The sequence below is a fragment of the Coturnix japonica genome, chromosome 6 (assembly GCF_001577835.2).
Source record: "Coturnix japonica isolate 7356 chromosome 6, Coturnix japonica 2.1, whole genome shotgun sequence".
Classification (NCBI taxonomy): Eukaryota; Metazoa; Chordata; class Aves; order Galliformes; family Phasianidae; genus Coturnix; species Coturnix japonica.
The window spans coordinates 13,822,265-13,843,710 of NC_029521.1; the positions used below are offsets into that span (position 1 = coordinate 13,822,265).

A 21,446-nucleotide genomic window follows, 5' to 3' on the forward strand; every position below is an offset into this window, starting at 1 on the left:
ATTTCTATATAGAAATTAAATGTTCTTTCATTTTCTGAGCCATTTCAAGACTAGCAAAGCTGTCTCCTCACATCCAGACAATTCATGTCGTGCTCTTTGAAATTGCAGAAGACCAATGACAGGCGATTCTGTATGAGGCTCTCGTAAAAGGTATATAGAGAGGCACAGTTGCAGTGGTTTAATCCCAGTTGTAGTGCTGCTGTAATTGTAATTGTAGTCTGTAATTAAGGTAATATGGAGCTCATGTGCAATTTTTTCATTAGAAATGTATGATTATATTTAAAGTCTCAGGTGACATAATCCAATATAGCCACTGATTCCCTTAACAGGGACAAAGATTCCAATGTAATCCAGAAGACCTTTACACTTGGTTTGCTCAGCCTGACATCATTTTACACTTACTTCTCTTTCATGTTGATCAGTATACTAGAATTTAAATTCAGTGTATTATTTATATATTGTCATATTTCTTTTTGGAACCCTTGGCACTGGTCTTTGTATTTCCCATCCTGAGCAGCATCTTGTTGAGAAACAAAGGGCTCAGTGGCATTAAAAAATTGTTCAGTGATGGCAGAAATTATCTACACAATTTTTTCTGTATCTGTCTGTCTCTAGGGCTGATCCCCCGAAACTGCATCTGTGTAGTGTGGGTGCTCTCAAAATTCCTTTCTGTCTTCCCTCTTTTTTCACTAGTGGGATCTGAACTAGAACCCCTCATCTGAGCATCCTTAAAGATTGTTTATATGTGGTATTTTAAAACTGATCAAGATTGGATGGCATAGGCTCAGATGGTCAGATCTAAGTTAGTTTATTTGTTATTGATGTTTTTCAGGCATTTAAAATGATTTAGTAAGTACTTCAGATGATTAAATAGGGTATTTTTTTCCTTTCCCCCCATCCCCCCACCCCTCCTTCCTTGAAAAAGGAAAAGTGAAGAGGTTCTTTAATTCCAGTACTGAGGTTCCTCCTTAGAGCTTAGAGCAAGGGGTTTTGAATCCTTCTGTTCTTCTGTCACATTGGGCAAACTTCTTCATTCTTGTGAACAAAAGGTGTTGTGACAGACAGGTGTTGCAGGCAGTGCTGGGTGTTTGTATCGAAGCATCCCCATTGTGGCCTGTGCTGCCCTTCCCAGCTTGCCCAGGAAGTCTGATTTTCAGATGTTCAGTAATGACTGTGAAATAGGGCTGGGAGATACAAACATTTATGGTCCATTATTATGTGCCGTCTTGCTGATCGTTTTCTTTATTTCCCCCTTCTGCTCCCAGATAAAATGGGAATTGTTGTGCGCAGTGCTGCAGGAAGTTACAAGGGTTAGTTACTCATGCCTTGAATGCATACAAATTTCTAGAGGATTTTTATGTCTAAATGCAAATCCCACCTCTGCAGATGTTTTTAAAAAAGTCCATCTGCATCTAAGTCAAGTACTTAGAGAGCTGCTTCTGAGTATTGTTAGAAGTTCATTGCAGCACTGTGGGAGGACAGAAGTCACCAGTAAAGCAGCTCGCAGACTGGGAAGGGCAAAGCTTTTACACTTTTTCAAATGAGCAGGGCCTTTGCTTTGATTCGTGCTGCTGATGTTTGGTGAAATCTAAAGCAGATTGTGGAAGTGTTTGTCATAAAAGATAGATTTATAAAGCTGTTGCAATCAATACATTTCCTTTTAAGTAGAAACAATATTAAGAGTTTAATTCAGCACAGTACAAATCTCAGTTTTGTTGCACAGACTGTATAAAACTAGTCTGCTCTGCACGACATTTGCCTTAAACTGTTTATGTTACCTAAAATGTCATTCCAGATGAGAGTTTGGCTTAGGACTGCAGTGAAAGCCATTTTATTCCTTGTATGGACCTGGCCTCTCAGAGCTATTTTAGTGGGTAGCTAGGAAATATTTTTCAGTGAGCCATAATTTCATTTGTGTTTATGTGCATTGGCTGGTCCGATGAGGGAACTACATTGTTCTGCTATTCTGCTCTGCTCTGTTTCAGGGAAGAGACAGGAATTTTCAGTTGCATACTGGAGCTGTCTATTTTTAAACGCTTCATTTAAGAACACGTCTGGAAATCGCCATGTTTTCAGTTTAGCTACTGGGGAATGAAGCGACTGTGTGTCTAGAAGAGGCTTTGTTTAATAAAGAAAAAGGGAAAGCTCATAGACCCTGTTGGTGTTCATCGCCATTGACTTTAACAGAACCAAACTGGTTTTAAACCATCACTTGTACTGTTTCCAGCATACATAAACTCATTCATTTCTCTTGCTAGCACACTGTGATAGATGGGTGAAGAACATCTGCTGGATCAACAGTGGAATCAAAAGTCTTGCTTTAAGCTGCTGGGACTCTGTTGTGGCAGTCTTGCTGAAGAACAGTGTGAGGATATAGTATAGATATGTGCTGCTCAAGCAATAGCAGCAGAGTGGTTGCCCACAGGACAGCTTCCCCCAGGCTGAATCCCTGAAGAGTGGTAAGAAAAGACTCTTTGGTTGACTGTAGTTTTAACTTGGTATTGCACCATGCTGAAGAAATCATTCTCAGTCCTAATATGTTTGAGGCACCACTTGGTGCTTTTCCAGAATGTTCACTGATAGTAATTGGTATGTTGTGATCTTCTGCCTTGGAGGAAATGTTACTAAAATCAAGTACATGTACGATATTCTATATAATTATGCCATTCTAATATAGCGATCTAGTTTTCTCCATATATATTCTAGTAAGTCCTCCATTCCTCCTCCAGGAGATTTACCTCTGGAATTAAAGGCCAAGTTGCACGTCTGACAAGGTATGCAGCCATTGCCTTTAGACTACTAACTACTGTCATCCATTGTTACAATCTTTATTCCTTAAGTGACCTGGAGTCAGATTTTCAGTGGTATTTATTTGCTTAAGAGTCGTTAGACTCTAAATGGGATTTCAGAATTGCCTAAGTAAATTAGACTCCTAATTCACAATGCAGATCTGATTAGGAGGCTTCATGTATCTGTAGGTGCCTAAATACCTTTGGATAGCTGCCTACTGGATGCTAGGAACTAGCCTAAAGGCAGTATGGTGTTCCCTAAAGGTCATTAAACAAGTCAGAGCACAGTAGGTTTTGATGTATTTTGAAATTCATAGTGTTTAGATCACTGAAGAAGGGATGAAAGGCTCAGGATTTCATTGTTTATCTCTGTCTTCCAGAGTGCTGTGAGTCACTAGCTTGAGTGAGCCCATACTGTAGGGCTGAGCAAAAGTGGACATGGGGCTAAAAGGATGCACACATAGCCTGTGCCCATTCAGTGTCAGCTTGTCTATTATTTGGAGTCATGTCATGTCTCTTCCTATAGATATGTACAAAGTCCTTGAACAGTTTTTAACCTCTACTGGAGAAATCCATGGATTTCATTATTTCCACAGAATATTCCCTTTCCTTGGAGTATTTTCATTCAACTTCAAGTTCTTGCAAATGTCAGTTTGTCTTTCGGGTACCCATTCAGTAGGCTATTGGGAGTTTTTCTGTTTGTTTCCAAATAAATTTCTTGAAAATGTTTTCAGTGTATCCAGTAAGCCTAGTACTTATCCTGATCTTTCTCCCAGTGAACAAATCAGAAAAAACATTTTAAAATGTAAGAAGTTGTGGGATTAGGCCTGTAAATGCTGAACAGGTCTTAAAAATTCAGCCGTGTAGCTGTCAGACTTTTAGATATTTGGATTTAATATGATCATTATCAAATTCATGTGTCTCAGAGTGATGTTACCAACAGGCAGTTGGGAAGGTTCTTTCAAGAAGATTGTCCTCAAACATGAGACTAAACTCAGCTAAGCTGTAAGTCAATCCAGCTCACCTATAATTCAGTTTGATGTTGTACCTGCTTATATCAGCATTGAAACTCATATGTATTACATTGGTTGAGAATCTTATCACCTACTTGGGATATCACTTTGGGTATTTGGATGTTTGACTTCTAGTTACAGGTGTGCAACATAAGCATTCTGTTATTGTTTTCTATTGATGGTATGGAGGTCTAGGTAGTCTGAAGTGCTCGTTGCTGTCTTAAATTACGTAGTAGTCACAACACCAAAGTTAGCCACATGTAGAGGGTAGTCTGAACTATACTATTCATCTCAAAGCCTCTGAACAAGTTTGAGAAACACTGATTGGTCTTGAGATCTTCATATGCCCATTTAACAAAGTTGTTCAAGGTGAGCAGGGAATTCCAAGGGAATTTTGGAGCAGCCTGTCTGTATTTTCTTATGTTTTCTGGCATCATTGCATGGCTGTGTTTATTCTCTGTTGAGAATTCTCTGGAGATGAATGTAAAGCTATCAGTCATAAACGCTGTGGAGAGGTAGTTTTCCTTATATACTATTAGATGTCAGGTTCTTGATTTTCCTTTGCAACCCTTGGAAATTACTTCATTGTCAAATACACTTTGAATTCACTGAATACTGAGTCACTGTCATTAAAAGGAATAAGGGCAAAGAAGCCAGTGTAATCTTTACCTAGGTACACCAGTACCATTTTAAAGTAACACTCAGTAGTCTACGATGGCTCCACAGAGCCCAGAGCTAGACCACATACGGAGCTGTGTATTAGCTGCTTCCTCTGAACTGTTGGACAAAATCCTTTTAACCTGAAGCAGCAGAGGTTCATGCTTTCAAGTGCAGTGTTCCAGCTTTGGTGCCTAAATGGCTAATATTCTGAGGGCATTTTTCTGTCTGGTAAAAGGTATAAGTAGCAAAATACCAACAAAAAGTTGTTAGTATAAGCACAGTGATGCTGAAAGAAATATTCCATGCCATAAAATGTCAGCCTCAAACTCCTATTCCAAATATTGTGTTCCAAAAACTAACTTTGAAAATTCAAGACAAATTTCCTTCTTTCTTTGACTGGTAATTTCCCAAATGCTGAAAGGTGTGAAATCATTAATAACAGTTGTGTTCCCAGATACCTTGGGCCACACTGAATATCTGGAGTAGATTTTCAATTCACATCAATGACATTCATCTGAGAATGTAGCATATGGAGAGAACAAAACACCTGGTTTTCAACAGTGGCTTGCCAAAGTCTGTAAATAGAGTTGGGAAAATATGATTTTATTCATAGTTATAATGGCACGCTGCTGTCATTTGAAAAGACTTATTCCATAATAAGCTGTTGAGTGGAAGTCCATAATATGCCGCTGAAGTTTTCCACTGTAGGTTCTTGAAGGTGTCTGCCTCTTTTTTTTTTTTTTCTTTCTTTCTTTTTCTTTTCTTTTTCTTTTTCTTTTTTTTTTTTTTTTTTTTTGCTACAATAGATTGTTTTGTTTGTGCTGCCTTGAATACAAACTACAGTGTGTTAATGAATATTTAATTGCCATTAATGCAGAGACTCTTGTTACATAGGAAAACATATTTATCAAGAAAAGCTTTAGACCCCTCCTCATCCTGGACGTGGGGTTCTGAATATATATTTTATGACAACTTTTGGAAAATTTGTTAGTTTATTCCAGTTTAAGTTACCTTTAAAATAGCTTGATGTGAAAGCTCCATTTTAATGTGGTTTTCTTTATAGGGCAAAGTGATGCTTGGTTACTGATTATGCTAAAAGGAAAAAGACACATAGTGGAAATGTGAAAGGGGTTGTGATGTTTGATACTTATTGTACATATTATGTGTTTGTAAGGTGTTTAAAATTGATGATTGTTTCTGATATGATAATGCAAGCAATGAAAAACTAATTCTAGCTTTCATTACTGTGTGGAACTTATGTGGAAGCAGGAAAAGAGCCGGATATTAGAGACTTAGAAGTGAAGTGTGTGCAGGATCTGGAGCAAGTACAGGTGGATGAAGGGTAAAAAAAACTCAAACTGTCTGGCTAAACAGGTTGCCTGCGGATGCGGATTGTGAGTTAGTCCAAAATTTCCACAAACAGGGCATTGAGTGCTCAGACAAACAGCGTTTTGATAAATGACATTGTAGCTTGAGAACAGAGTAACTCCTGTGTTTCTCTGTTAGACAAAGTGATCTGTCCATTTGATAGCATGCCTGGCCTCCCCTAAATATTATGTTTATTTGTTTGACAGGCTTTGTGCTTTCCCATTGAGAGCCTGAATAGCTCATTGGCAGTAGTAATTCATCTATAATGACCCACCTTGAAGAGTTGTTGGCTTTTTTTTGTTGTTTTTTTTTTTTGTTATTTGTCTTAATTAAACATGAACTAAAATGATTTGTTGTGGAATCAGAATGAAAAGCCATTAAGATTTAAAATACTTTAAGCAAAATTGCTTTTCATTCAAGCTCCTTTGTAAAGTCTTGTTCTTTTCAGTGCTTTTTGTAGCTTAATTCCCAGAGAGATGAGCTCACAAACAAGAGACAGGGACTGTGAGATAAGAGTCTAAAGCTTTGATCAGATACCTCAACATGTGCTGTGGGAAATCTTTGTATCATGGAAAAAAACAGCTTTTTAAAACAAAACCAAACCACCAAACAAATAAACCAAAACCTAGCCCTATTGTTGTAAAGATCTGTGGATATTATTCTTTGTTTAGTGCTCAGAACAAGACCCAGACTTAGGAAATTGTATTTAACTTTATTTGTTGCCTTGGAACTTTTCTCACTAGATACCAAGTCAAAGGAAAGGGGCCTAATTTTGGCACTAGCTTATGGAGTTCCTCAAGACCTGTTTTTCTCAGATCATCTGTTCTTTGACTAGAAGGAGCAAAGTAATAAGCTGTCTTTTAGTGCAGCCTGGATGTCAACAGTGGGTGGTAAGGATGAAAAGATAATCTACCTCCTCTTTCTAAATGGCTGTTTTTGATGGATCCAATACCTCCTAGTTAGGAAGAAAAACTGAAGCTGTCTTTTAACTACTTATACTAAATGAAGCTAAAGACTTGATCAGATGTCCTCTTTGCCAATTAGCCATTTCACTAGGTCTCCTTAAGTTGAGTGAATTTTACATAGTGTGGTGGACAAAGATAGAAGGGCAAACCTGCATCTCCGAGTAGAACTGTTCCTCCAAGTTCCTGGTTCTGATTCCATGGATCTAAAGAGGTAGGAAAGTTTAGTAAAGCAAACTGTCCTGTCATCCTGTTTTCTTGTGAAGAGCACCACCTAAATGCATTTTAGTTTCCCATCGTTAATTCAGCTCTTAGCCAAAGTTAACACTGTCAGAACTTCTTTGTGGCTCCAGGAACTGAATCTAATGAACTAGGCAGAATGTCAGTATTCATTCAAGTTTTGATCAGGAATGTTCAGTATATAGTTTCACATGATATTCAGGTGGTAACCGACTTTTGGTACATAGGCTGAGGAATTTTAGTATGTAGCCAACTGTGATTCAGTATCAATTGGACAGGGGATGATTTTTCATCTTTTGTTACTACAGTATTGGTAGTAGGGTACAGTCAGGACCACTGCTTCCATTTCTTAGGCTCTGAACAAAATAAATCTCAAAGTAAATCTCATTCCTGCTCCCAAAATGTATAGTTCAGCCAATCACTGTGAGCAAACGCATTTTGTCTGTGACCAAAGGAAAATACCTTCGCCTTCAGCCTAGCTAAAGAATAAAATAATGAAGTGTAAGCTTGAGAAGAAGTGGAAAGCAATTTTCCCTTGGCCTAAAACAATATGGTGTAATTCTTCTTTATGACATCGTTGAGTGATTTCTCACACTCTTAAACTGTAGCAATAACTTCTTCTCAACTTCCCTTTATCCAGTTTTGGCTCAAATATCTTCCATTTGTTTTATTCTCACTTAATTTGACATCTACATCCTGAATCTAAGACTAATTACCTGTTAACTATCAACAATGCCACTCTTAAAGTAAAATGCTTTATGAGCTCAGCAGTACTAACTCTGCAATGGAAGCTGAATATACTGTAGGTTTGAAAAAGAAAAACACCTTCATTTGTGAAGTCCTTTGTCTTCTGCTATGTTGGCTCAGCGTGCTGTGTATTTTGAGCATATGTGTTACTGTGTGTGTGCAGTCACAGTACAGATGAAATTATGAGTTGAATTGTGGCTGTGCTGTTAGAAACAGTTTTGCATGATTTTTTAAAATGTTTGATTATGTAAAGAGAACTTTAATTTTTGCCATGCAGCAGAGCTGTCTGTCTTGTGCATACCACAAAAATGTACATAGTGAGGCAAAATTTGCTCAGGCCTCGTGGCTTTGAGAACTTTTTCTGAGCAAGTGTAACACTCCAGATTCTTAGTGCAGCAGTACAAGCTTGACAACATATTGTTAGGAGCTTACTCAGGGGAGGATATTTCTTTATAAACTAAATTAACTCAACAAATCACATTGACCTTGGTGCGTTTTGTGGCAAATCACTAAACCCCTACAGTGGTTAAATAAAAGGGAAAAGTGTTTTTTCAGAGTGACAGAAATGTAATGTCCTAAGGAGTTAGGAAACGTGTATCAATGTTGCATAAAGTTGTATTTTATAGTACTGGTACAGTGACTTCTTCATTGTCACTAGAATTTCATCATATCTATCTAGAAAGTACTGAATGTGTTTCCACAGGGAATATCTTGTCCTTCTAACATTGAAGAAGCTTCTTGTTGTGTTGTTGTTCGTTTTCTGTCAGTTGTGGTTTAAATCCTATGAAAGGGTTGAAGCCTTTTTATTTGAGCTATTGAGCAGTAAGTACCTCTTTTATTTAGATGGTCCCAAAGCAAAACGTAGGAAATTCTAGCTGAGATGGACTCCTGCCAAGCAAGACATACACAATCAGCTTAAGAAAAACAAAACCTCAAATTACCCAAGTTATACCCCAATGTCATTCACTAGAATGAATATTCTTAGCCTGTGCATGAAACCAAGAAATGTTTTGATCATCAGAGCTCTTCTTGTTAAACCGATCAATACTATCTGAAACTTAGATAATGTTGATGCACACTAAAGAGCATTACAGGTTTGCTCCAATGACTGCGGTGTTTTGGAAAAATTCCAATGCAGTATATTTAGCAAGTCACCAATTCCTTGAAATTGAAACGTGTTGCAGAGATAGCTCAATTTTGACATAATGTTGACAGGATGCTACATGCCAAACATGTTTCCTGTCTGGGTGCTGGACTGGTTTGTTGGTTGTCCATTTGCTGGACTGCCTTGAGCCAGAGTCATTGCCTTGGGGTGATGCTCACTGAATCCCCTCTGAGCTCTGGGTGCCCAGGATCTCCAGCTTGCCCTGGGTGAGTACCCTGCACCGTTTTGCATGCAGTGGTCAGAGACTTGGTACTCTTCCATTTTAAGGAAGAAAAAAATATTATTAAAGATGGAAACTTTACCCACAATTAGAAATTACCTTTCTGTGCACTGTTCTAGAGCATGCAGTGTGCTGAGAAGCAGGTTGACAACTTAGGTTGTTCTGTCGATTTAGACTTAAGCTGCTGCTGCCTTGCAGAATTGGATATTGGATTTCTGCTAGGCAGAATATTAATGCTACTCTTGAATTCTGAATTACAATTTAGAAGGCACTAAGAGATTAAATCATTTGTCCAAATTGTTTTGAAGTATTCCTTCAAACAAATACAAACTCAGCTCTCCAGCCTTCACCACTATGTTGTTCCTCATGAAATAAAACCAGCATGATCTTTAGCACTGAAGCCCTTCTACTGTCTTCCTGCCCGCAATCTTGGTGTTCAACAGTCCTTTTGGTTGTGATTGAATCAATTACAGTGCAGGGTGGAACCTTCTTCCTTCCTGTTGAGTGCCAGCTGCAGGTGTCCACGTGGGTGTGATGATGAAGTTCTGGATGATGGATTTGAACTGTAACTAAATTAAATCTGTTCCTGTGTTCTTCAGCTATAAAAATAAGACCCAGTTATGTTCTTTAGCTCAAGCACAAAATGCTTGAAAGAGACATGTGGGTGCAGTTAGGGAAGACTTTTTCTTTCTTAGCATTTAAACTAAAACCTGGTAGACTTAGACTACATTTTCTTTATTGTTCTATTTCTTATTTAGCTGCAGCTCAGCTTGGAATAAAACAACACAGAAGTTGCCTACCTTATCTCCATTAGCATTTCTCTTCCCTCAGCTGCACTAGTGCTCACAGCAGTGATAGCTACCTATATTTTAATTGGTGCCTGGTGGCCGCTCCCTGTCAGCATGGCTGAGTTATTAGTTGGTAGTCCCAGCTGGTTGTTGTGGGCCACTAGGGCTAACAGGAATGTAGGCACAGCTGGTCTGGGTCACATCCTTGTATAATTTGGTTTGTGAAAATTTCCGATGGCCTCGAGTATGTGGTGAAAAGGATATGCAGCTAAAAGGTATCTTTCATTATCACAGACTAATTAGGGCTGTTCTAACTTCCTGAGGGAATATGTAGTAATATCCAGTAGCTACAGAAGGTTGAAAAGGAGAAGAAATTACTAGGCTGAAGAGGGAAAAATGTGCTTGCTTCTACTCCTCTGTCCTTCAGCTCTTTTATATACCTTAATGAAATGTAAACTGTGTGAAAAACAGAGCTGGGAAAAATGAGAAAATGTTCTCTATCCACTAGGGTCTGTACACTCAGCACCTAATGGAGGCTAGGAGTGTTTTCTTCCTCACTGTGGAAGTGTGATTGCACAGCAGCCTTGCTTTTTAAAATTTGGATAACTTTTTTCCCACCTTTTCTTCTCCTTCAATTTTTGTTTTGTTTTATTTCTCACTTGCATTGTAGAGGCTGGTGCTCTTTTCCTTGCATCTCTAGAGTGACAACAGGCTGTGCATTTGGGAACTCCTAATCAGAAGTGATGACAAGTCCTGGAATGGAGCACTGTTGCCCTTGTCCCCGTGAAATATTTTATCCTTTCTGATATTGTCAGACATGCAACTGTAATAAAGGCCAGTTTCTGCCACTGGATATGTGTAGAAGCTGATCCCTGATATTTTTGTGCAGGGACTGTTCAGTACAAGCCTGTCATACTGAACAGGCTTTCTTCCATTTCATGGGAATAAGATGATGCTTGTGCATTATTAGAAGAGTCTAACAAGTTTCCTGGGGAGAGGTTGTGAAGTGTAGTGTATAAGACTACTTATGTAATTAACATCTTGGGATTTTAATGAGAAATACTGCTATTTTGCAACCATAATTTTCATTTTCTGGCAGCCTCAAGGTGACAATGAGATTGTAAATTGCATGGGGTCCTTAAGCTGTTGTCTGATTAACTGGAATTTAACTGTTGGTTGCAATAATGACTTGAGAGTACGTGTACCTGCAAATCCCTCTCATTTGATCTGCAGAAATATATTTCCAGGAATGTTATCTCACTGTACTTGAGGATTTGTAGCCCTCCTGAATCCCCTGTCCCTTTGCATAGGATGCCATTTGTACTTTCCACAGTAGATTGTGCTTAATTCAGTGCCCTCAGCCTTAATTTAACGTTGTTTTTGAACAAATGCCCTCTCTTTCAAAAAACCCTTGTAACAAACCCAAGCCCACCAGAAGTACATCTGATACCCAGAGACTAGCAAAACCTATCTCCATTCTGTAGCTTCCATCTGTAAGTAAATGGAAAGCATTTCATTTTCTGTCTAATTATCTATAACCTTTATCTGTACTGCCTTATTCAGACCACTGAAATTCATCTTTATTTATTAAACTGTCTCATGGTTTGCGATTACCACTATATACTGGAAGGTTTAGAGCATGTTTTACTGTGGCATTTCACATCGGAATCTTTCAAAACTTCTTCCATAGTGAAAAGATATTTTGCTTATTTCTGTGTGTTATTGCAGTCTTTTCTTCCAAAATCTCCTTTGTGCTCATGCAAATAAACTTTTTAGCTGAATGTCCCAGTGCTGTGGATGTATGTTTTTCTGTGTTATCCTGGGGTGTAATTCATACAGTTTTCTCAGAAGTGACAAGTAATTGACTCTGCCTGAAGACAAAGAAATATATCAGTACTTGACATTGGTATGTTTTCATTGAGTGCTGATGAGTCAAACCTGCAAGTTTCAGGTCTGGGTTGTGTGGCCTGTACAATACTTATGGTGTGTTTGTACTGAGGATTGTTGTATCTGAAATGGTTTAAACAGTTAGAGCAGTTACAGTGCCTCATGTAGCAAAGATATGGCATCTCATGCTTAGTGGTGCTACTGTAAATCTGGAGTAATACTGCTTAGAGTGGAGGTGTTGGATCCTAAGGGATCTGTAAGTGAGAGAAACTCAGGTGTTCAAAGGCTTGAAATGTCAGTGTTTGCAAATAAAAGCAGAAGAAAGAGAAGTAACATTTTATGTTTGTGTAGGTGTTACAGTGTTACTCTGTAACACTTTGTAATGCCATTCGATTGAGAAGATACTTTCACTGTACCAGATGAGGATCTGGTCTTTTGAGCCTATATATACTCCAATTAATGCTGTTAGTATCACAATAAGTTATCTTAATTACTTCTAAAAATGTTCGCTTCATTTTCCAGATGGTGCCCTGGATATGATGGGAACTTGCCCACTCAGTTTTGTCTTCCATGGGATGATAACAATCTGTTTATAAGAGGGTTTAAATCCTCCCTTCTTATATTCATGTTCTGCTCTGGTCTTGTTTATTCACAACTGAATGCCTCTGATTATTTTATCTGTCATGTGCTCAGTCTCTGATGCTTTACATAGCAGAGCTGGAATAAACTGGCTGTGCTATAAGATGATCAGTGTATATTTAAGACAACAATCATTTAGCTATCTTATTTCCTCAGCAATATTTTAAAGATTTATTGTAGAGAAGCCAAGAAAGCTTCTCTATGATTCTCACTTGATTCCTCTTCTAAGCTAAGAAAAAACTGAAATAGATCAGAAATTAAGTATTTTTTTTTCATGTTGTATGGATTTTGTCTTTTGGTAACTTGGTGCAGAAATCACGGCAACCACAATGACTTGTTTTGTGCACTAAAATCTAGAGGAACAGAGATAGAGGCATTCTCAGATATGCAAGGTTGCTGAGCCTATTTTTCAGTCTTTGATTAGACTGTAGTCAGCAGTCTGATGCTTAATACCAGTGGCAGACGTGGATATGTTTCCCTTGAGGATTGGAGAGGTGGCTGTTGTTCAGTAAACCCCAGAGAGACAAATACGCTTCAGTGTAGAGTACACTTCTAAGGAGCTCAGCAATGGCTCCCTTAATATAAGGAAGGAGGCTGGTGCAGGCTGTGTGAGAGTGCTTCTGCTTTTTGAGTTAGCAGCGCTGGAGGATCAAAAAGGCCTTTAAAGCACATAGGGGTAGTGTTTTGTTTTTAAATACTTAAAAGTAGTTGAGTACTTTAAAGCAGAAATATAATCTTAAAAACCTTTGCCATTGGAATTTATTTTTTTTTAAACTGTTTTGATTGCCATATTCACAATTTTATAAGAAACATTTTGATGCCCGATTTTTACATTAAGACTCAAGAGAGATGGTCTCAATGCCAAAACATAGAAGTGGAACAAAACAACACAGTAAGCTTTATTGCCTGTGCCAAAAGGACTTTGTGTGGTTTCTCTTTCCTTCATCCAGAAAAACTGCTCTCGGCAGTGCTGCCTTGTGTGTTGTGGTTTACTAATCCCACCATAGGTGTGAGAGTTGGGAATGGTTTCTGTTCTCTTTCTCTCTGAAAAAATGCTGGCTGCTTTTAACCTGAAAGCTGTGTGTTTAAGCCCTAGGTGAAGAATACATCTGGAGAAATCTCTGATGCTCAGGATGGCTCATTTGCAGCCCTGAGAGCTTCCTAAACAGGAGAGCAGACCTTTGCTGGAGCTTGTTTCTCAATAGATACACCTCAGATGAATGCAAAGAGCTCGTAGATAGGGCCCATAAGCGTGACCCAGGTTTGCCAGCTGCAGCAGTGCTTTCAGTGCTTCAGGTTCCAGCATGAATTCAAGTCCACAAACTGGCATCTGAGAAGATGTCAGCAAAGAAGTCTTGTTCTTAAATGAATGGGTTTTTCTTTCTGTGCTATTGTGGCTCTTCACGTATCTTTTCTGCCTCTTTGGTTGTTACTTTCTAGGACTTATTTCACATTACTCAGTACTACGTACGTCATCATGAAGAGGAGATTAGATTCTTCTGCTGTGTTTGGATGCTGTTTTACACTCAGCGTGTTCCCACTGGGGCAGCTGACTGTGCTGCTCACGTGGTTGGCTGCCATTGTACTTCTTTTATCTTAAAATGAAATTATTTTCTTACTGTATTTCTCCTGGTACTTGGGTGACAGAACCCATATTTGGCATTGGTGCAATAGGAACAGTAAGTATTTTATAGCAGTTTTGATCCCAGTGATTACTCTTCTTCACATATTAAACTAGTTCTTAGTTAACATTGATTACATGCAGTCTTTCTGCAGGATGATTCACTTGTTTGTATTGTGATTGTCACAGTCACAAGTCAAGGTGTTCTACTTCCAGGATTTCCACAAATACAAAACAAACAGAATGCACTTCCCATAAAAAAGACCTTAGACCTTCTTCAAACTATCTTACATTTCATGTTGAACTAATAGGAAATGATTGTTAAATACCATCCCATTGGTTTTGAAAATGGATTTTTGTTCTGTCATCTCGGAGTTGGAGAACATTTAAAGTCCGTCTCCTGTGCCATTTAGTTATTCACTGTTGCAGCCAGAGGTAGGGAAGCCATATGCATTGTACTGTCTGCAGGTGACACAAAAGATTTCATTTGGCTGGAGGCTGCCTCTAGCCATCACAGGTGGTGTTCTTTCATTTACAATAGCGCTCTTTAAAATATAAATGACTGCATCTATAACATCAGCTCCTTCTCTTTCTCTGGAATACCCCTGCTAAAGTTACATCACACATAACAAATGGTCTCATTCCCTTGAGAATTAGTTTAATTACTGATAGAGATGGGTAAAGGATATATTGTGTCTGAGATATTAATTTAACCATGCTTTAATTAAGAGGTCAAGTGTGAAAGGCAGCAGAACACCTTCCACTTAAGAAGTGCCGAACAGAATGATGGAAGGATAGAAAGCTCTGACACAGCGAGCTTTTTATTGTCTGCAGGAGTATTGGCTTTCCTTCTGAGTTTCATTACAACAGAGTTTGCATCTGGAAAATACATGCCATCATTTATTCACTCATCATGTTTTCTAACACTAAAAGCTTTTAAAATCCAGAGTCATCTAAGTACCAAAGCAATGTGTCTCTTGCCTTTTGGAAGTGATGGCCACTCCTAAGCACCATTGATTTCTATTAGAGCTGTCAGCACCGTGTCCTTTTGACCAGTGGGCTTGAAGAATGGGGCTGTGACTGTCCTGTTTGCCTATACTCCTACAGTGGGGCACAAGGGAAGATGCAGAGTGAGTGCTCACCAGGGGGAACCAGGTGCTGCCATCTCTGAACACCCAGTTGTTTCTTCCCTATGGCTTACTGTGAGTGTGGATGGATTTCTTTCAGTGTTTAATTTGAAAGCCCTGTTTCTTCCTAACTCAAAAATAAAGGAAATGGACTTGGAAAGCATTCAGGAAGAAATAAGTAAAAAATGGGTAGGCAGAAGGAAGGAGCGTCTTATAACAAGATTACAGAAAACTAGACAGTAAGAATGGCTTGTAAGAGGAGGGTCAGGACATTGTCAGATGAGCTTGTTTTGCTTTACCCTGAAAGCTGGAACAGCCATAAAGAGGTGGCTATAGAAAGGAACAGACACTCACTGGCAACCAATTGAAGGATTTCTCAAAATTAACCTCTTACATGTTCTGAATGACTAAGTGACCGAGTCAGGCAGTACCATCACTCTCCAAATATTAATGAAGAGGTTGGATGGCAATTTTTATTTCCATCCTTTTCATCATTTACTGTCTGTGTAAGTTGCTTATTCATTAAGATGTTCTTCTCGTGCAATCTACAGAAAGTTTCTCTTGAGGAATTTTTTTCTTCTTTCATATGTTTTCTGCAGCTGTTTTCTGTGATTAGTGGCCATTTCCCTTTTTGCTTTTAAAGGAGAGTAAGAGTTCAGCTATGCCACTGCCTTCCTCTGCATCCCTGGAGGAAAACTGGTGGAGTACTGGAAAAACACAGAGTTAAATGTTAACATGAACTACTAAATGTTCTCACTGCAAAAAGTCAGGAACAATTCCAAGCACTGAAAGCAGACTTTCCTGTAGTTAAATTTTGCTGCTTAACTTCCAAAACTACAGCTTGCTTGGTCATTATTTTAATATGGTTAAACATTAAAAATCAGGCTGCTTCTGCTTCCCATGTGATAGACGTAGGAAAGCAGTCTTATGCAGACAGTGCTGAGACATATAATAACTTTTTTTTCTAAGTAAGGGGTTGATTCTTTTTCCCACTTCTGCTTAGAAGCGCAAATTCCATTGTTTGCACTTTTAGTCAGAAAGGCAGTGTTAATAAACATAGTGGTTTGGTATCCATGCTGTAGTAACTCCTTAAGGTGTTATCTGAACATATATAGACATCCTCTCTCTTATTAGCTGAGGACTTCTGACAGATGACAGAATTTTCAACCTCTCTTCCTTGTCTATCATAAATCTGCTTGCTTTTTCTTTTATTTTTTTCTCCATTTTTATTTTAAACTGGCAACAGCAAGATTATATATTAGTTAATCATTTTGGACTTGCATTGGAATATTTCATTAGCAGAGTTTCTAACTATTAATGGCAAAGTCTGCTGTGGGAGTACACAGACTAGATAGAATCCACTGTGCTTTCAGCAAGGCTTTTTATTTGTTTATAATCTAATTCAGGAAATGCAGTTCTGTAAAACCAGTAATTATTTCCCTCAGTAATTCATATTTTGCTGAAAAATCAGTCCCTCACATGAGAAGCCAGGAGAGTACCATATGTTATCCATTGTATGCTTCTCATTATCTCTCTTAACTCTTCAGTGTAATAAGCAAACTGATTTTAACTTGACAAAACCGTGGGTGTTTCCTAGGCTAGGGACTGTAATCCTGCTCTACATCACCTTGGTATATCAGGAGTAGTAGAGCCCATGGCCCTGAAGTGGAAGGGTTACATGGGTTAATATAATATTTCTGGGATGGTGTTGTTGAACTTTATTTGTACCTGGAAAAATTGTGTGGCGATACAGAGTAAATCTTTCAGAAAGAAAATGATGGGTTTTGTTTTAATTCTCATTACTTGCACAGTAGCATCATGAAGTGAGAGGGTCCTGGCATTTGTATGAAGCACGTGCTTCTGCCCACGAACCGCCAGTGAGATAAGTCAATAAAACAAGCCATGCAAGGCAGAGATTGCTTAGAGGTGGTGGAGACCTATTAGGCTATCTCGCCCTCCTGCATGCCAGAAAGGAATTGTTTCATTTGAATTTGCATTAAAGGGCAGAAGAACAGCCGAGTAAAGCACAGGAAAACATTACTGTGTGAAGGAGTGGGAGCTCCTCTGTACTTCAGTTTTTACATTTACGTCTGCCTTTTCACCATATAAACAGCAATAGCCAACCAATTTTTCTTTCCAGGCTGTTTGATGTAAGTATAACAACAGACTGAACGGGAGCTGTTCTGATGGGCAGTTTTGCTTTATAATGTTTTTGTGGGTTTTTTTTTTCATCAAAGGAGAGCAAGAAGAAAAGACAAAAATCAGTGAGTATGTCTTTGTGTGCGCATGTGTTTGACAGACATCTGCCTATGTTACACCAGTAGTGAGAAGGCATTGGCTACTCTGCCTGACCACAGGGAGGGAATGTTACTGCAAAGAGAACAAAGGCTTCACTGCATCGTGTCTGTGTGCAGCACGCTGCTAGTGCAGAGCAAGCGACCATTTCCTATTACAGCAGTGTCTCGCGTTTGTGCAAGGCTGCGATGCAAAGTGGTTCAGCTCACTGGGAGCTGCTGCATGCAGTTCTGGCACTGACAGAGGAGGTCTCTGTGGTCGAAAAGGCAGACAAGCATATTGGTGCTGGTGCTTTAAGCAGCTTCATCTGGTGACTGGACGGGGAATTGCAGGCACATTTGTTTCATTGCTTTAATTTCTTGCATTATTCCCCTTTTGTCTGTTATTGTTTCTTTACCAGTATTTGTGTTTCAATAGGAAAAGAATTCAGTGGTGAACTATGTGCATGTCCTACTTCTGTTCAGGCCTGACATGTTTATATATACAAAGAGTTATGGATGAATTAAAGAGGACCAAAGAAGCTCAGAGATTCTTTGGAAAAGCTTGTCAAATTTTTAATTAATGGGCATGTAGCAGAGGGAGTGAAATCTGTTGCTTAATACCATAATAGGCAGTGCAGTGCCTGTGCCTCTTTCTGCCATCCTTAACAGATGGATTTATTTTTGGTAATGAGACATTTATCTCCTTTGCATCTATTAAAATCCAATTCCAGTGTCAAAAAATTCAGTTGGAAACAACATGAAAAAATGTAGTGATGAAATGTGCTTGGGTTTTCTGTGTGCTTCTCAGAGCTCTGTCAAATGTTTTCTCACTTTATCTTAGTTTATTTTTGTTTATTTTTGCCTTGCTGCAGTTCGCGTTTCCAGATAATTAAGGTGTTATCTTGATAGCACCAAGTAATGATATGAATATTTAGATTGTATAAAGAGGCTTAATGGAATTACTTATGGGTCAATAATTAATATACTGTCAGTGTAAATAAGGGGCTTTGAACTTCTTTCTGTATGTGGACTCTAAATTTGTTTTGTTAGATCTTGATCCCCTCTGTACCTGGTTTAACCCTATTGCCGGCAGGCTTTCTTTTATTCATGAACATCTTTGCACAAAAAAAAGCCACTGATAAATATCAGTGATAAGTGTCAGCCTGGATCAGCTCTGCTGGTGCCGTGGAGAAGGAGTCCACACAGAAATAACTGCAGAAAAGAGCACCCGTTTGTTTAATAAATAAATAAATAAATATGGGCTGTGCATGCATTTCTCACTCTGATTTGAGGGAATCTAATTAGGAAGGTGTTTTCACACTTGTGGACTGGGTCATTAATTTAATTCTTAAGCAGGTCAGCAAGCAGACAGCTTTTCTTAATCTGTCCATAGAGGAGCTTGTGTGTTCTCTAAATGAACACAATGGATTTTTGTGGGAATTTGTGTGAAATCTTGTGGGATTTATTAGATACCACTTAATAGATTTTCAAGCTTCTGTTGCCTTCTGCAGGTGGGATGTAATTTTCCTAGTGAGATCTCTAGTGCTTGACAACTGATGAAAAACCAACAGCTTTCTTTTAGGATTGCAAATAAGCCTTTATTAAACAGGCTGTTTGGTGCCTCCGCATCTCCATTTTGTTTGCTTGGTGAAGAGGAAATGGCCAGGATATCAGAAAGGCTGAGTGATACAAAGCAACACAGAAACTTATTCCAGGAAGTTTATTTTCAGAAAGTGTTGAGTATTCAAACTTTGAAAACCCTTTAAAGTATTTGTGATTCACACCAGACTTTCAGTCTTGGCTGATAGGCATCTCATAAAGGCGGCTTAAGACTGAATGGATTGATGTACAAAATGCTTTGACTTTTTAGCTGATAAAGTGCTAATTATAAGTGAGTACTACACCCCTTGTAGTAACAGATGCACAGATAAAAAACATTAAAAAGTTCCTATTCCAGATGAGTTATTTCTTCCAACTCCATGGGTGAAGCATCTTTTCCATTGCACCTACTTAGAAAGGATTCTCTTCCATACAGTACAAATCCTACAATTGTCCTTACCTACCCATTTCCTTCCACTCTTCTGTTGTTGCATAGAAGTTATTCTCCTCATTTGGCTACTTCTGCAGGCTCTATTTCTATGTACTATAAACAGTGCTACCCTTTCTTCCCAGTATCCTCCTACACATGCTTTTGAAGAGCTCTGGTTACTAGGATTACAGTACTAGATGTGGAGAGAAAGTGTCCCTTCATCACCAGCTTCCTTTTGTGATCTTCTGTGCCTCACTGCATTACTACAGTCATTTTTTCCAAAGATGTGTTTGTTGTAAGACCTTTTTGCAGCAGTACTATTGCTGCTGCTGCAATCCTCAATGCTCTTCCTGGCTTTTTGTTTGAGATACATGGAAAGTCAGTGACTAAGCTGGAGAAAATGACTTGTTTTCATTCTGTGCTGTGAGCTGAACCTTTAGTATCTTGCCGGGGGATTGCTTTCCGTTGTGATTAAAAGGGACAAGCACTCTGAAATGGCAGAGGCTGTGACACTGTTTTCTCTTTCCTCTCTTTTCTCCCTGCTCCCCCACACTCAAGTTCTATTAATGCTGGGTCTGTAATGCATCATGTACAGTTCCAACATGGGCATGTTTTTCCTTCACAAAAAGTGTGTGAAAAATGGCAGTCTTCATATTACTATAAGTGGTACAGCAAATGTACTTTGTTGTGCAAGACTAATTTTTGCAAGAATTGACTGATGTTAGACTCTTGTGGCTGGAAGGATGGATGTACATGGGCTAGCATGGGCTTCTATACAGTATGAACGCTGTTTGTTTGTTTTCAGTACAGGGCATGTTTGTCAGCATACTTGAGCTACAGAGTTCAGCTCCAGAAAGTTGTAGTACTTATTCCAGAGATCTCACCTTAGCCTTTCCCTGAAAGGGATAATAAATCCAGTCATTCCAGAATCTGTCTTAAAACCTTAAGTTGGAAGTGCTTTCATGGTGTTCAAAACAGTCTGGGATGGTACCAAGCTTTCTGGAGGCTGCTGGTCCTGTTTTACAAGGCAGGAGCTCCTATTGGAAGAACCTAAGCCCCTGTGGCTCTTAACAGTTTGCTGGAGATACTCAGGAGTGGTCACTTGTTATGCAACAATCTAATGATTCCTCTTGTTGAAAGGATGCAGTTATAATGAAGACCAAGGTTTTGAACAGCCTGACACTTATCCCTGCATCCTGACTTCTTCATATTTTATATGTTTTATTGAGGTGGCAGGATGGAGGTTGATCATAATGTAAGTTAAAAGCTCAAAGTTTGTGGTCAAAAGTACAAACTGCAAAAATTGGTTTGAGAGGAGGCAATAAAGTAGAGTAGTTATGAATAAGATAAGTTTATTTGCAAGGTGCAGGAAAGGTTTCCCAGATTATTCATTGTAACTACAGCAACTTCCAGTTTCACAACATTATTATTTTTGATACCCAAGATGTGTACATTTGCTACTCATTCCTGAAGATCCAAATTTCCACACTTAAAAGTAATATAGAAAATTTACTTGTGATCTAAATTATCACCCCAGACAGACAATGTGTTCTGTACTTCGCTTATTTAAAAGATAAGAATTCAGTTATTTTATTCCATCTCTCTCAAGCTCTCTGAAGGCTGCATGGCTCTCACATAAGCAAGTTAGACTGCTGCAGTTGCCAGAAGGGAAATGCATGCGTATTTGCCCTCACCAGACTATTTTGTGGAGAGCGGGTAACATCCTGGGTATGATTTCTTCAAGCTGTAAATCAGCAGTTTAAAAGTGGAATTTAATTTTGCTGTTATTGCTCTTCTAGCTGCTAGGAATGTTGTTGCAATGTGTGCCTGATTCTTAAGGATATCCGTAGGAAGCATGTGTTAGTGATTTAACTTAATTGGGCTCTCAAAGATTTTCTCCTCCATGGCAAACCAA

At 38.7% G+C, this 21,446-nt stretch overlaps 1 protein-coding gene across 4 annotated transcripts in view; it reads left to right on the plus strand.

Moving 5' to 3' along the window:
- SORBS1 (sorbin and SH3 domain containing 1) overlaps positions 1-21,446 on the plus strand; it is a 155,265-nt gene that overhangs the window by 13,060 nt on the left and 120,759 nt on the right. For 2 of the 4 annotated variants that reach the window (XM_032445369.1, XM_032445373.1), the window contains exon 1: positions 17,240-17,376. The exons of the other annotated variants lie outside the window; for them this stretch is intronic. The gene's annotated coding sequence lies outside the window, so the exon portion shown is untranslated. Of the gene's footprint in view, positions 1-17,239; positions 17,377-21,446 lie in introns of those variants that run through there. 4 annotated transcript variants of the gene reach the window in all.